We start from the raw sequence: 17,136 nt of genomic DNA, 5'->3' as shown, positions 1-17,136 counted from the left end.
CACAGTCCCTGGACCAGGATTTCTACATGATCTCAGGAACAGAATAGAACAGGAAGAGTAATAAGAGCTCGGTAATACAGATGAGGCATCTGGCCCCTAGAGGGTTAAATTCTCATGTACCCAGAACTCCAGACACCCAGATTGCAGATTAAGGCGGCAATGCCAAGAAGGCCTGAAAAATGGAGGCAACATTTAGCCTCGGCCAGGGAAATTTTTATATGCTTTTTCATGAAAAATCTCCAAGAATAAGTAGCTTGTAGCCCAAAGCTTGCAGAATATAAATAGAGTTACTTCTCTCAATTGGGGTGCACACATGTACATACCTGTGTGTGTATGCTTATATGCATACACACATACACACAGACAGCAGCACAGGGTCTATTATCTCCCTTGAACTGTGATGAAGATGGTGGCATTCACACTTTTTCATTTTTGCTGAAGAACCACATATATTTCTTTGTGCAGAGAAACTCATTTGAACTAGTCAAATAGAGGAAAATGAATCTTCCTGCTTCTGCTTCCCTGTTGTGCCTATTGATGGTAATTTGTACATAGGCTTATCCCACATGCTGCTTAGAAATGCCACTAGCACTTGCTTGCAGTTTACCTTTCCAGGACCCAAAAAACCCTGGTAACAGATTTCTTTGGACCTGAAAATAAAGGTGATTAATTCTCTGAACTTATGCCATATTTGCATCCTATCGCTCTGATACACCTTTAAGAGCTTTTGTTGAGATGCTGGCTTTCTAGATCCCAGTCATGCGAGTGTGTGTTTAGTTCAAGTGCAAACTAATCAATGATGCTGAGGTCTGTTTACCAGCAGTTCATGAGGCACAATGGGAAGATGAACTACATAACATGGCCCACCCTTTAACCTTTTGCACTTGGATGTCGAGTGTGACTCGACACAGTTAGCATCTGTAGCAGCTTGTATGTCGAGCCACACTGGACACGTAGTTTCACCGCGGGGGCGGGGGGAAGGGGGATTTTTGTCTATTTTTCCAGTATCTTTTCTTGTTTTCATTAGCATGAAAGGACAAGTAAAATGTAAATGCTGTCTCAACTGATGCCAAAAAAGAAAACCTGAAAAACTGATAACGCATGTGAAATTTATTAGGAAACTAGTACATGATCTTGTTGGAGAATTCAGAGATGGTACACTAACTTCCAGGGGTAGATTATTATCCACTAACTTAGAGCAACGTTTAGATGGAAAGCTCCATATAATCACACCTCACCCTAACAAAAAACACAAAGATTGTGTTGTTTGTTCTAACGGAAAAATCAAAGGAGGAAGAAGAGAGACGATTTATATTTGCGAAACATGTGAATGTAAACCAGGTCTTCATGTGGGTGAATGTTTCAAAAAAATCACACCATGAAAAATTATAGAGATTAAAATTACTCTTTGAATGTATCAATAATTTTAAATATAAAAAATCCAAATAAATATGTTTGTATGAAAAGAAACTCCAGTTTTTTATTCTACTGCCATGCTTTGTAAAATCTGGGGTATTTAAAAAATTAAATCCCGAGTAGAATAAAGGAATCAAGAAAAAAGCAAGCGAGTGCAAAGGGTTAAGGCTCTCATGAACATCGTTGACCATAAAGTAGCATCTATAATATGAGCAGAGAACTGTCGGGGGCAAATGGGAGGGCAGGATGAGCTTAAGGAAACATTTAGGCAATAGAAATTTACTTTTTAATGTTCACGGAGGTTTTAATTTTAAACAGCAAACATTTATGGATAAAAGACAACTCGGAACAGGAATCTATATCAAACTTGTCAAGTGGATGTGGGATATCTGTTATTATAGTCATGAATCCATATACATTTTTCCTCAAATGACAATGAAAGTTTCTATGTCTTCCACTACTGATTTTGTCAGCTATAACTGACTAGCATTTCATTGGCTTAAGTAATGTTTTCTTTTGTTGTTGGAATATCCTCATATTATTATTTTACAATTTTGTGTTTTCTATTTAGACACTTTTAAGAAGTTAAATTCTAGCACAGGCAGGGTTTTTGCCTAAGTAGTCCATATCAGAACGAAGCCAGGAACCTCCCAGGGTGGCCCAGGCAATCAAGTTGTCAGAGGGGAGTAGGAAGCTGTAAGACAACTTGTTAAGATGCAAAGGGCAAGTTCAGAGCTATGAGAGAGGCTGCCTCATGACTTAGTATATTGGCTTTATTGATTCCTCTAGATCCCCATGGCTGGGCAAACTAGAATCCATAGGGCTCTTAGATAAAAGACTCTCTGTGTTACTTAATCTTCCCAAATACCAGGGACCCTAAAGATTCTTGAGGTGACTGCTGCATTTCAGTCTAGAAGGAAACCAGTAGAAATGAATTCCCCATTGCAAAGTCTTATATTAATCCTCTCAAAAATAAGAACTAAGGGTTACTTACATATTATAAATGGAAATAATTATAATTCAGTATTTTAAAATGAAAAAATCCTCCTAAGGTATTTATTATTAAAAGACAGATAAAAATTTCTTCTGATTTTATAGTTACTTAAAATAACTTAGTAATTTGTTTCTCTGCAAAAATTAATCTTTGATAAAAAGCAATTAAACACTGATGCAGGGGGAAATTCTATAAACCTCACAATCTAGAAATATCTTAGGGTGAAAACAGTCATTAAAAAAAAGACAAAAGAAAAAATAATTGGAACACATATGATTGTATTTAGGTTTAACATTTGTATAATTTAAATCAATGAGGAAAGGAAAAGATAGCCATAGATAAAAAAGGAAAGGACATAAATAAATAGTTTGATTTAAAAAAGAAAATACTGCCCTGGCCAGCGTGGCTCAGTTGGTGGGAGTGTCCTCCCTTACACCAAAAAGTCGCAGGTTCGAGTCCTGGTCAGGGCACATACCCAGGTTAAGGGTTCAGTCCCTGTTCAGGGTGCATGGGGAAGGCAACTGATCAATGTTTCTCCTCCTTCCCTCCTTCCCTCTTCTTTTCTTTCTTTAAAAACCAGTAAAAAGCACCTCCTCGGATGAAGAAAAAAAATTAGAAATACATAAGTAAAAAAAGAAAATACTAATAGCATAGGAACATATTTCCTGCATCATTTAATATTAACATTTAAAACAAATGCCTCTTTTACTTTTGTATTAGTAAAAAAAAATTGACAACATACATCAGTGGTGAAAATGTGGGGAAATGAACAATCTCAAGTGATGTTAATAAGAATGTATGCTGGTACAATCTCTTGGAAGCAAAAGTTAAAAATATCTTTCAAATTTTTTAATTCAGATACTATTTGACCTGGCAATTCCATTTCTAAGGAGCTATGCTATGGTTATTCCCAACACTGTATGAAAGATATATGTCCATTATTACAAGTAATACGAGTCTAGAAATAATCTAAAATGCCTATTAATAGGAAGCTGATTGACTAAATTATTGTATATTCACATAATGGATTACCTTGCAGCCACTTAAAAATAAGCCACCTCCCTATATACTAATATACTGCTATAGAACTCTTTCTGAGATATATTAAGAGAGAGAAAAAGAAAACTGTAGAAGATGGTAACATAGTACACAGTAATCTATATAGGAAACGACAGAAAATATACACAAGAACCCTTTTAAATTTGATTTTAAAGGGAGAGAGAGAAATGTATTTGTTGTTCTATCCATTCATGCATCAATTGGTTGATTCTTGTATGAGCGCTGACCAGGGATCAAACCTGCAACCTTGATATATTGGGACAATGCTCCAACCACCTGGCCAGGGCTATACATAAGAACCTTTAAACAGTTTCCTGTGGACAAGGGGATGGGAGAGATAATTATTTTTACTCTTTACCTCTTCTGCTATTTTGCACACACGTTTCCTACTTTAATTATCTTATGAAAATCTATTTAAGTATGAGTAAAGTATATCATGCCAGCATGGGTATTTGAGTTCTATAGGCCTTTTAAGTTAATATCTCTCTAAGACAAGTAGGAAAAAAACCCAACAACACTTAGGTTAAATATGTGAAAAGGAAATTACACAAAAAAATGAATAGACAGATGAGCATCCAAGATGCAGGTCATTTTCAAATTCAGACATAGGATCTTTCACAAATATCTTCAAGCAGTCAATATGTTTAATATATCTTCCTAGCCAGCCCACTCTCCTTGTGATTCATGCCAATTGCATACATTGGGTTGAAAGAACACAATTAGCACTAAAAGACTAATAGGAACATTCCTAAAAATTGGGGGACTCTAAAAGGAAGATGTATGAAATTCTCTCCCATATTGCCCAATAGTTTTTATGTTTGGTTTATACAGATGTTTAATAATTTTCCCAGCTGCCATCAGTTACATTGTGTTTTCTTTTCTTCGCTGTAATAACACATAACTATTTGTTAACATTTTAATAAGTTACACTTGGCATATGGTAGGTACTTGATTTACTTGACATTTTGCTTAAGCTGTTTAAAGGTTGGTGGTTGTTTTTCTGAAGTAGCACTAACTCGTGGGAGTTGTAACATCCCTGTGGCTTCGTGGTTTCTGCTTTCCTCCCCACTGAGGTTTCCACTGAGCTCATAAGAACCAGCAGTTTATGGAAAGCTCATGACTAGATGCAAGAAATATTCATTGCTGGTGGATTTCTGAAGAGTTCTCTTTTAAATGAGATGCACTTCAAGTGCACCCAGATGAATACATGTGGGTTGTGTTCCTCCTACTTGTTTTCCTTTCAGTGTCGACTTATAAATTAACTTCAGTTGGTTTCCAGTCTATAACCTAAAATTATCCTGAATCCAAATTCTGCTTTCTTTTCTGTTTTCAGGGAGGACATTAAAAGCCAATGAGTTCGGATTTTATACTCCAAGGTCCTCTAGTCTTGTTGAATAAAAGTTGAGTCGAATATTCTTAGTCCACAGAACTACCTCTCATTCTCTTCCTCATTCTAACTGAAAGTTATACATGAAAGGATAAGCTCCATGAACAGGAAATCATGTACATAATAAATATTTTAAAAACTTCCTTGCCAAAACAGGGCCTTTTGATGTTATATGTGTGTGCCTGTTCTCTCTCCCTTTTGGAATTCAGAATCAATAAGGGATCATGTCTATTTAACTTTTCTTTGTCCAAAAACCTAACATATAAAATTTGAAATCAATTTCCACAAAAATAAAACCACTATTCTTGTGAAAGGCAACCAAAAACTAATGTGTGGATTTTAAATAGAGTTCTGGTTTAAACCTACACTGTGAAAAGTAAAGAATACACTGAAAGTAAAAGAGGCTGAATTGTTAGAACACACTTTGGGAGATATGAGACTACTTTTCCCCCTTTTTCTTTATGTGTTTAAGAGTGGGTAAGATTTATGCATAATGTTGTGATTGCAGTGGGAATGAATGAGAAACAAGGTGGGTTGTGCATTGAACATTGGTCAAATAGAAGACATTTCTTTCTTTATTTAACGGTGAGAGAGAGAGAGAGAGAGAGAGAGAGAGAGAGAGAGAGAGAGAGAGAGAGACTGATTTGTTGTTTCACATTGATTCTTGTATGTGCCCCAGACCAGGGATAGAACTCAAAATCTTGGCATAGCAGGATGACTCTAACCAATTGAGCTACCTGGACAGGGCCAACAGCATTTCATTTTATAACTAGGTCATTTACTGAAAGTCTCAGCAAAGAGGCCAAATACTCAATATTCTTTGGATAAATATCTCTCATCACAAGAAGTAGCCAGGTAGACAGCGAGGCACTGTGCTAACAGCATCAGAAAGGCCGCATGGTCAATGTTCACTGGGGATTTGTTGTGTGAATGTCTTTAAGGTTCTCAATCAGCTACTTATTCATGAGTACACAAATTAAAAAGCAAAATAAAGTAAAATATAAAAGTAACATGAATACAAATCAAAACAAAATCTGCTAGGAGGGAAAATGACTATATGGACCACACTATAAGATTTGCTTATTTAAACAGAAGCAATTTTCAAAATCACTTTCTATAGCCTTAGAAAATGCCAGGATTTTACATTTACAGCTTTATAATCCCTTACCTGAAACTAATTGGTGAGTTGAACTCAGGTGGGTACTTCAAATATTGAGGGGAACATTTTGTAAAGTATATAATTGTCTAACTGACATTTGTACAACTGAAACTAATACAAAATAATTTTGAATGCAAAATGTAATTGAAAAATAAAATAAAAAACAGGCACAAAAAAAAAATGTAGCTCTGGTGGGGTGGCTCAGTTGGTTGGGGCATCATCCAATACACCAAAAGGTGATGGGATCGATTCCCAGTCAGGACACATACTTAGGTTGTGGGTTTGATCCCTGGTCAGGGTGAGTCTCTCATATTGATGGGTTGTTGTTTTTTCCTCTCCCTTCCTCTCTCTCTTAAAAAAAAAATCAATTAAAAAAACAAACAAACATCCATGGGTGAGGATTAAAAAACTAGCTGACAAAAAAAAGAAGAAAAATTCTGGAATTCAGATTTTGTTTTCAGGTTTTTATAAAGGTAATACAGTGCATACACACATATATTATTTAATGACCCTCAATGGGGTCTAGAACAGCAATCCCTAATCAAACACATTAAGTGAGATAAGTAGATTCCAAGTAGGATCATATCAGTGCAGGTTTGGTTCACCACTGAAGAAATATGCTGCTAATTAAAAAAAATTGATATTTGGAGTTTGTATATTTCATAATGGTGAATAAAAGTAATGGAATTGTACTAAAGTGACACTACACAGCATGCAAGATTATGTAAAAGCCTTTCCAATTCACTAACAAAATGAAATACCTAGTCTTCTTTTCCTGTAGAAAAGCACAATTGTAATGAGTTACAGTTTAGGAAGAACCCAATGAATCAGGGGCATTGGCACCAAAGATTTAAGCACATCACTCAAGTGGGATTCTCTTTTCTAGAAGCTGGGAAAACACATGGGGTTGGAAAGCCACACTGTCTGATTTGAACTGGGTACTCTTTCTATGAAAATGTTATGCCCATGCTTCTCACTGAAATTGTGAGCTTCACAGTCAGAGAAAGATAAATATCATATGATCTCACTCATTTGTGGAATATAATGAAAACATAAACTGATGAACAAAAAAGATCCAGAGAGAGAGAAGCATCGATCAGACCGTCAAACCTCAGAGGGAAGGTAGGGGAGGGTGGGAGTAAGGGGGAGAGATCAACCAAATGACTTGTATGCATGCATATAAGCATAACCAATGGACACAGACACCCGGGGGGGGGGGGGTAGTGGTGGTGAGAGCATGAGTGGGGGTTGAGGGTGGTCAATGGGGGGATAAGGACACATATGTAATATCTTAATCAAGAAAGAAAAAAGAAAGAAATTGTGAGCTTTAATTGATGTCATTGAACTTCACCTTGAAGGTCAAAGTGTGGCCAAGCCACACGGGGTTATGTTGCCACTAGTGATCATTACTTTGGTTGCTGCCACCTGACATTTTTAGAAGCTATTAGAGGTTAAAATGGTGAAAATTTTAATGAACAATGTTGGATTCATTGTTTCTGGTGTCCTCATTGATTAAATCAAATCAGCTACGTGACAGAAACTCATTATTAATTGACCAAAAATTTTAGAAAGAGACGCTGGCTGAAGAAACTTAGAACATAATAAAAGTTACAGGTAGAAATGTTTTGCTGCTGAGGATAGGTGAAAGGAGAAGACCTCACATGTCCGGACAGTTGTAATTAAGCCTGCTTTTCTCTATGATGGTTTGAATGTGTTGATTGTCGCCTTCTGATAACGAAACAAAAATGTTGGGCCGCAATGGAAAGCCCTGTTCAGAACACAGGGTACTTTTAGGACCCAGTAGCAGTGGGAAACTTCCCAGGTAAATGTGCTTGGGAAGTCCCCACATACCCACATGACCGAGACCAGTGAACCTTGGTAATGAAACCCACCCTCTCCCTCACAACCTACACACCAATACGTAGATGCGCCTGACATGCAAAGCTATTGTCTCTAGACCTTCTTTTAGACTTTGTTCACAAATAACCATCACAAAGGGATCTTCAACCCTTTGCTTTGTTTCTGTATGAGTGTCCAACTCCTGTCTTTCCCACCCTCCCCACCCACATCAGTTTGATCTGATAATAGAGCATATCATATCATCAAACCTATTTCTGCTTAAGCCAATGTTTTATTCCCTTCTTGTCATCAGTGTCTCCATCATCCTTCCAAAATATTTGTATTAATTTCCATATTAGAGCAAAATAAACTAGACCCCAGGTAGATGTCATTACCACCTGGTTTCACCTTGAAAAGAGGCAGTTGGGAGAACAGTAGAAATAACTCTTAAATGGAGAGTAAAGTCTCCGGGTACAAAGCCAGGCTTTCCCACTTACCAGTTGTCTGATCTTTGGCAAGTCTCATCACTTCTCCAGACATGAAATTCTTCTCTGCTGAAATGGGTTAAACAGCCACCAAGTCTTCCTTCACTTTGAAAAGCTTATTAGACTTTGATTCTTCTGTTTTTGGCAGACCAGCCGCCCTCGCCTCATTGACCCCTCTCACTATGAAACAACAAAGCCAACCGACCTTTCCTCTCCTATCAAGTTACTAGCTACTTGCTCTTCCATACTAGTGACGGGCCCTTCCTTTCTCGGCCTCTCCTCAGACTAATTCAGTGAAGACCATTTGTGCATGAATTCATCATGGAATAATAGACATGAGATTGTTTGTATTTTTTTCTAAGCCAGAGCTTATTTACTTGTTTAGGCGTACACGTGAAAATTGGTCAAAAGAGTCATTTACCTGGCAAACCCATAACTCAATAGGAAACCATATTCATTTAAATATTTTCTAAAAAACATTTCTTCATTTCTTGCTTCCTGGCTCTTAATAGCACAATTTTGTTTCTCAGATTTATGCTACAAGAGAAATTACTGGCATATGGTGGATTTACCTTTAAAAAATGGCGGGGGGGGGGGGGAGAGAGGAAGAAAAAAAATTGTAAAATTATATACTTTTTTCTGGTATTATCATTATAAAAATCTGAAGCAACTGACAGTTTGATATTTGATGTTTGAGATCCGTTTTTCTTTTTGTTTTCTACCTGCCGGACCCTACCCACTACATTGGACTTGGCAGGAAAATAGAAAGTCAATTAAAAACAAAAACATTGATATTTTAGCAATATTTACTAATATAAGTTTCATGTCAAACATGAAATTTAAGAAAAATGGATAGATGTTATTTATGTAAATGAGACCCCAATGGCACTAGCACCTGTGATTTTGTTATAAAATGTGTCATCGATGTTATGAAATACGTTTTTTTTTAACATCACAACTAAGCATTTATTATTCTGTTTAAGAAGGGAAGCAATTGCTGTGGTATTTCAGAAACTATATCTTTTTAAAGCTAATATTATATATGGTCATAGACACTAAACAGTATTTTAAAATATATAACCTCACCAAAATAAAATATTCAATTAAAGATAAGGTAGATAAATCTTTATATTAGTAAAATTTTCTAGTTTTTTAAATTAAAGTCATCATTGGATTTTTCACAGCACTATGTGTAGAAATTTATAATTAACTGTACAGAGCAGTATAATATTTACTCTTTAGCAAGGCATTCAATAATATATTGGTGATCTTTCACCTATATACTTAAAGTATTTACTTTTATGCCTATAAAATATTTGTTGACAAACAAGAATGTTCCCACTCAAAGAATTTAGGAAAACAGAGATTCCAAGTTCTTTCTGTCACCAAGAAAGAACTAACTGAACATGAGGTACAGAGAAGCCTTTAGGCAAAATAAAGAAAAATAATCACACTCAACTACATTTTGACTGAAAGAAAGCCAGATGTCATTTTAAATATCTGAATAATTAGTCTGAAGTCAGCTGGCACAGCTCTTACCAATTTAGAATCCAGGACAAATGCAAAAATTATGATTTGGCAAGTGCTTGAGCATGTTGAGACAGGGAATTTGTGCTTAGAGAAAAGTTACCCACAGGACTTAGTATTTAGAATTTTAAGCTTTAGAGAGTTCATCAATCTCTCCAGTACTCCATTTTTCAATCAATAAAATGGGATATTTGCCAGTTGCCTACCTGAGACTTGTAATAGGAACATAAGTAAATCTTTCAGAAATATAGAGAAAAAAACATAATTGCAAAAGAAATGGTCATTTATTTTTAACTTATTGTTGTTGATTTAAAAAATAATAAAAGTGGCTCATGCTTATTTAAGACAATGTAGAAAATAAATGTGATAGATAGATCCCAGGACTTATAAGAATATTTCAAGTCTAACTGGGCCTCAGAGTCTTTTACCCTTTTGATGAGAGGAAATCCAGTTGTTTTTTTTTAGGATTCTTTTCTTAAATTATTCCCTCTTGGGCTCTCTGATGTGACAGAGGTGGGAGGTGGGAGAGTAGAAATAATTGTTTTCTATAGCTCCTATTCCCTCTGCTCTGGGAGCTGGTGATCAACCCTTGTGCTCTCTGCTGTTCCTAGGCTGCCTTCACGCAGCTGCTTATAGGCCCTGTGTCCCTTTGTGGTCCCCTTCCTCCTTCATCCATCAGTACCTCCAGGAGGGGTTTCCTCTGGAGCTTTTAAGATTTTCCTTCCTAGAGGATGCCCTGGACTGAGCATCCAGGTGTTACAGGATTGAGGCTTGGGGGATGGTAGCTCCAAGTCTAGCCCAGCCTCATCCTGTGACATCACTCACAGTGATTTTCTCCCAGGAACTCCAGTCTATTTCCTTCCAGTGCAGCTTCTTGGGTGGCAGTCTGGCCCATTCAACAGGAACCTAGTCATGTGGTGGCCCAGGGGGCTGCTCCCTGCAATAGGACTGAAAAGGCTGTGCAGCCCATGGGTTGAGGTTTCTCCACAGCCTTCTGAGACTGGTGCCAGCTTGGTGAGGGCCTGACTCTTTATTTTCCTTTTGTTACACACACACACACACACACACACACACAAAAAAAAAAAAAAAAAAAAAAAAAACATGAGGTGGCCCTAGTGAATCTGGGGTAATAATAGGGCTTAACTGCTTTCTGTGGGTGAGGCTCAAGTCTTCTCTCCCAGTGATCCTCGTCTCAACCATCCATTGTTTGACAGGAAATTTTGGAACAGCCTACAGCTCCTGTGATTGCCCTCCCCTTGGGGGATGGTAGCCCTTGGGGGATGGTAGCTCCAAGTCTAGCCCAGCCTCATCCTATGACATCACTCCAGGACATACCCAGCTTTGTCTCCAATACTAATCTAAAATGGTCTCACCTCTAACAAAACATGGACCCGGGATGTCCTTCTAACTCTTGTTGGTCTCTGCTTTCTCTTTTCAGTCTTTCTCCCTCTGTATCTGAACTCTAAATGTTTAAGTTCCTCGCAGCTTTATCTTGGTTTTTGGTTTTTTCTCTCTCCTCACTCCCTCTGTAGGTGATCTCATCCATTCCCAAGGCTTTCGGAGACATGCATTTTCGGGTGGATACATAATAGGTAACTCCAGTCAGCCCTTTCTTCTACCCTCAAAGATGATGATGGCTTTGAGGAATGGGGTTGATGGAAGTGATCAGGTGTGTCTAGATTCTTGTTCTATGTTGAAGGTACAGATAACGGAATGTCTGATGCTGTGAGAAAAAGGGAAGAGTCAACCATAATGCTGACTTTTGACTTGGGCAAATGGTTAAATGGGATTCTCATTTGAAATGGGGAAGATTGTGGGAGGGGCAGGTTTGGCAAGGAGCATGAAGAATTTAGTTTTGAAATGTCCATTAGCCATGTAAGAAATGTTGAGAAGGAAGGTTTTTATTGTATTGGGGAGATAAGAGCGCAGTCTGGAAGCTGTCAGCACAGAATTTATGGTATAGGACAAAGTCAGAAAAATATAAAGAATATAAATGCATCAGGCATATCTGTGCATTTTACACAGTTTATATTATTTACTAGCGTTCCCGTTGCAGGAAAACTCCTGCAATAGGGTTTCCTGCTGCACTCTACCCCGCCCCGCCTCCGCTCCTCCCTTGTCCCCCGGCCTGCCTTCTCTGCCAGCCCGCCCCGCTCTCCTTCCTTCTCCCCCGGCCCCGCCTCCGCTCCTCCCTTCTCCTCCCCCTGGCTTGCTTGCTTCTCCGCAGCTTTGCTCCCTTCAGCATCTCTTGGCTTCTTTCTACACTGTCTTGATATGCAAATTAGCCGCCATCTTTGTTGGGGTAATTTGCATGCTCGGCCTGATTGGTTGGTGGGCGTGGCTTGGGCGTAGCGAAGGTGCGGTCATATTTGTCTATTATAAGGTAGGATAATATTTATGTAAATATGTATATAAATATAATGTAAATCCATGCAATATATATGTCTTTTGAGCAAATTGTGCCATTTCCAAAGGTTGATTTGGAAAATAGATTATTGTTACTTTTGTTAGCTATTTTCCCTGCCCTTTGCCTCAGCAACCCCATTCTTCCACTTTTACCATGCCTAGGGGTAAGGTTTCCTACTAGTTTAGGAAATGAACCAAGGACTGCTAAGTGCTCATTCTCACCAGGATAGTATTTTCAGGCAGGGGAAAGTGGTTGAAATTTATGGTATGTAATACTGTATCTTTAGAGAACATCTTTCTCTTAGGAGCTAATTGTATTTTAAAGGCATTCAGCTTGATTCTCCCGAGGACCCTGGAGAAAACCAGTAACAGTAATGACATATACAACTACTATAAACCTTCATGATAGATGCCCATATTGTCCTAGGAAGGAAATGTCTGCCTTGAGTGTCGCCTTTCTGCTTAAGGCAGAATTCTGCTGAGAGAGACTCAGTGGCCACTGCCTGACTGCCTCTCCCAACCCTTAAAAGTTGAGCTGTAATGTGGAGCTGAGTGGCTTTCCCCTTCCAAAATATAGAGGAAAAATTGTGCTCATCATTATTCTAATGTGGGGGAATATCACTATAGAGATTGATGTTCAACAACTCAGTTCAACAATTTGTTGAATGGCTACTATGTGCCAGGCCTTTTGTGACAGACATGGTCCTTGGCCAGAAGTTTAGACTCTGTCTAAGACATGGCTCACAGCCACCTGCTAGCAAAGCAGTGCCAGGCAGGCTGCATGATAACTGACTGGGAGATGTTTTAACAGAGATTACAGAGTCCTGCCTCTAGACACCTTGACCCCGTAAGTCTCTGGTGGGTTTCAGGGTTCTGCTTTTTCAGTAAAATCCATTTTGACTAAAAAGAGTGATTTTCCTGAGCTATGAAATCCATGAGTCATTATTCTCATTGATTAGTTACACTATAATAGCATTATATTTTAAATAATCTGGGGAAAGTGAGCTGTAGAAGTAGAATAGTGTGGAACTGATGGAAGGCAGTATTGTACAGTGGTGAAAGTTGGATTTTGGAGTCAGATGGTTTGATTCTCTCCTTTTCCTCTTACTGTGTGACATCAACAAGCTGCATGAAGCTTTAGCATGTGTCAGATAGAGATAATGCTTCCTATTTTGCAGGTTGTTTGCTGATTAAATAAGATATTGCATGCAAAGTGTGAAAAAAATATGTAGTGGTAGTTGTCATTGTTGCTATCATCATTGGTAAAACTAAAAATAAAATCAAACAATCTATATTCATTCCTTTATTAGAATACTGAGCCTCCCTTTCATAAGTTTTGTGGTGACAAATATGAAACACACTCACACACACACATTTAAACACATAGTTGTATGCATAGTGACCTGACCTTAAGTGAAAGGTGCAACCAATATAGTTAATTTCAAATAGCATTTCCCTTTAGTCTTTTTATAAATTGATTTTAGGAAGAGAGGAAGGGAGGGAGGGAGGGAGGGAGGGAGAGAGAGAAAGAAAGGGAGAGAGAGAAACATTAACTTGCTGTTCCACTTATTTATGCATTAATTGATTGATTCTTTAATGTGCCTTTACAGGGATTGAACCTGCAACCTTGGCATTTCCAGATGATGCTCTAACCAACTGAGCCACCCAGCCAGGGACAGCATTTCCCTTTAGTATTAACCTAATTTTTTAAAAAGAATAAGTTAAAATAGAACAATTTTGTTCTTAAGTGGATTCCTAGGTTATTTTTCCTCTAAGCAGACATTGGCATCATTCGTTCTGAGTTCTTCTGGTGAGGGCACAGGCTTTCTTGTGTCAGACTCTATCCATCCATATATTCAGTGTTGGCATGGAAGGGTTGATCAGACCATATATTCTGTGCTAGGACTCTGGATTTTTTCTCAAGGGAGACAGAAATAGTGCTGGGGCACTTCCTGAAAAATCAATGGGCATCGTGTAGAAGCTGCAGGAGAAAAATCCCTTAAGGCCTTTATGATATGTGGCTTGCTGCCTAGCAGTTTTAGCCAGCACCAATTAAGACAAAACATGCCCTTTAGGAAAGAAAAGGAATGCAAGTTCCAACACAAGATGCAGAACACAGCCACTACCATGAAGCCAGGAAGGAGAGGGTTAACAGAGCTGAGATTAGTTACCAGTTAACATTTGTGAGGATGTTTTATAGACCCAGCAAGTAAAACAGGCCGGATTCCAGATGTCACAGCTGAAGTTACCAGTCTCTGGAGAGATCACCAAATAATCCCTCTTAATTCTACTTTCTTCAAAAGGCAGAAGGAAGAGAGAAAGAGTGGAGAAAGCAATCAGGGAGGTGGGATGGGGAGGGAATATGTGCATGTAAATAATAAGAAAAGTGTATTTTTCATTTATCAACATGTTTTAAAAGCTGGTTCTACAGATGTTTGCTTAAAGGTATGCAACAGGTATTTTCTGGCATTCCTATTACCATGTCATTGAGACATGTTTTGTTTTGTTTTTATTTTCTAATGTCTCTGGTATTGTGCCCCAAATATTCAGTACTTCATTCATTCATTTATTTATTTACCAAAAATTCCTTGAGGCACGTTCTATAAGCCAAACAAAGAGACATTAAGGCATATTGATGCCCCTTACAGCTTACAGTCTAATTGGGAGGTGAGACATGGCCACATAATTATCCAATGATGAGATAAGGAGGAGAGTGAAGGTGGATGCATGGTCTTTGGGAGCATGGAGGTAGAGGTGGGCCAAAGACTCTAATGGAGGTCTGGGAAGAATTTAGAGGACATCCTATATAATAAAAGCCTAATATGCTAAATGTCTAGTCGTCCATTCAACCAATCAAAGCATAATATGCTAATCATATGCTAAGGCCACTCAACCGCTCGCTATGACATGCACTGACCACCAGGGGGCAGACACTCCAACCAGTAGATTAGCTTGCTGCTGGGGTCCGGCCGATTGAGACTGAGTGATACAGGCTGGACACACCCTGGAGTCCTCCCATGGTCCCTCCCCAGCTGGCCAACCTCCTGTGTCCCTCCCTAGCCCTGATTGTGCACCAGTGGGGTCCCTCAGCCTGGCCTGTGCCCTCTTGCAATCCAGGACCCCTCGGGGGATATTGGAGAGCAGGTTTTGGCTCGATCCTGCAGGCCAGGCTGAGGCACCCCACTGGTGCACGAATTCGTGCACTGGGCCTCTAGTGTATTATATATTGCTGTATCTTAAAGGAGGACTGTAATTTTTGCTACAGCAAAATGGTTTGGTACCCAAACAAGGAGCAGGAGCTGCTGGGCCTGGAGGCTGAAGTAACATGAAATTATTTGGGGAAAGTGAAGAATATTTCCAGGCAGATAGTTCACTGGGCACGTCAGGTGGATGGGGAGGGGGCAGCATGGGGATCATGCTGGGGAGAGTGAACTTTATCACGTGAAAGTAGAGAAGAATTGAATGTTAGGCAGAACCATGGTAAAGTCATGCAGTGTTTTGTATATGTTTAGCAGAGTAGAGAAATTTAAGGAGACGATAGAGGCAGTAGTTAAGCAGAATTAATTAAAAGGAATGAACAATAACTAGAAACCTGTCATCCTTCAGGCATAGGGCTCGCTAGGGCACCTCCATAAAGTAGTTCCTTATAGAATGAACGCATTCACACACGCACATTATCTGGGTTGCAGCAATACTCACTTCTATCTTCCAAATAAGCCAATTAGGTTCATCAGGGTCATGTAACTTGCCCAAACTACCAAATTCATAAGTGGCTGATGTAGAACTCAAACCCAAGGGTCTCTGTGGTGAAAGAAAGGCATTCTCTCTCCTCTCTGCCACTGCCCAGGAGACCATCACTCTGGGTCAGAGTTTCACGGGGCCTGGGGGGCTGATGAGATTGTGTCGGTAATTTAAAAGAAGGCTTGAAACAACCACGTGAAATAGAGTCTAACTGCACCAACGGAACCCGTCCCTGCATCTTAATCTTCCTGTCACGGGAGACAAAGAAGGATGGCCGGGATTAGCACAGTGGGCAATCTCAGCAGCCCGCCGTCAGCAGGGCACTCGGAGCGCACACTGAACAGCACTTAGCCCTACCCAGGCCATTGTGACTGACAAGACAAGTGCTCCGTCTCCTGAACATGCACAACACGGGCGTTGTGTGTTTTTTTTCCAAATGAATTATTCATTCAAAGCTTCCAACGTTTTCTGAAAAGCGCGTTGCTTTTCATTCGAGGAGGGGGCTGTGAGGAGGGGGATCAGAAGTGCTGAGGTGACAGGAAGGATGTTGACGTTGTTTAACAGACTGAGGTGCTATAATAAGCTTTAAGGTAACCGCTGCTCAATAAAGGCGAGCGTAGTGAAATATGCAATTAAAAAAAAAAAAAGAATAGCAATTGGATTGGTGAAAACACATCAGAGAGGACAAGTGCAAGTTGGTTTGGTACCTAAGGTGTGAGAAGAATGGAAAGAAGGGACATCTTTTCTGAAAATATGGTTTCCTAAAAAGTCAAGTAATTTTTAGGGATTCAAATGAACTCAGTGGTGAATACTGAAATGTATGTGCTAATGTTATTAGGAAATCTACTAGCCACAGGAAGTCTCATGTAGATGGTGCTTTAAAATTGATTCCCCCCCCCCCCACACACACACACACAGAGAACAGAGGAAATTTGGGGATTGTCTTTCAAGGTTATCTTTAGGACTCATACATAACATAGAAAGAAAAAGTTGAATCACAAAAATTAAGGACATAAAAGACAAAGGTCTTAATATTTCAAATTCTTGCAAATCAATGAGAAAACTATAAATGTGTCGATGAAAATGGGGTAAGCAATTGTCATAAAGAGGAACTCAAATGGTT

Source organism: Cnephaeus nilssonii, assembly GCF_951640355.1.
Source record: "Cnephaeus nilssonii genome assembly, chromosome: 14".
Classification (NCBI taxonomy): Eukaryota; Metazoa; Chordata; class Mammalia; order Chiroptera; family Vespertilionidae; genus Cnephaeus; species Cnephaeus nilssonii.
This window is presented reverse-complemented; position numbering follows the sequence as displayed.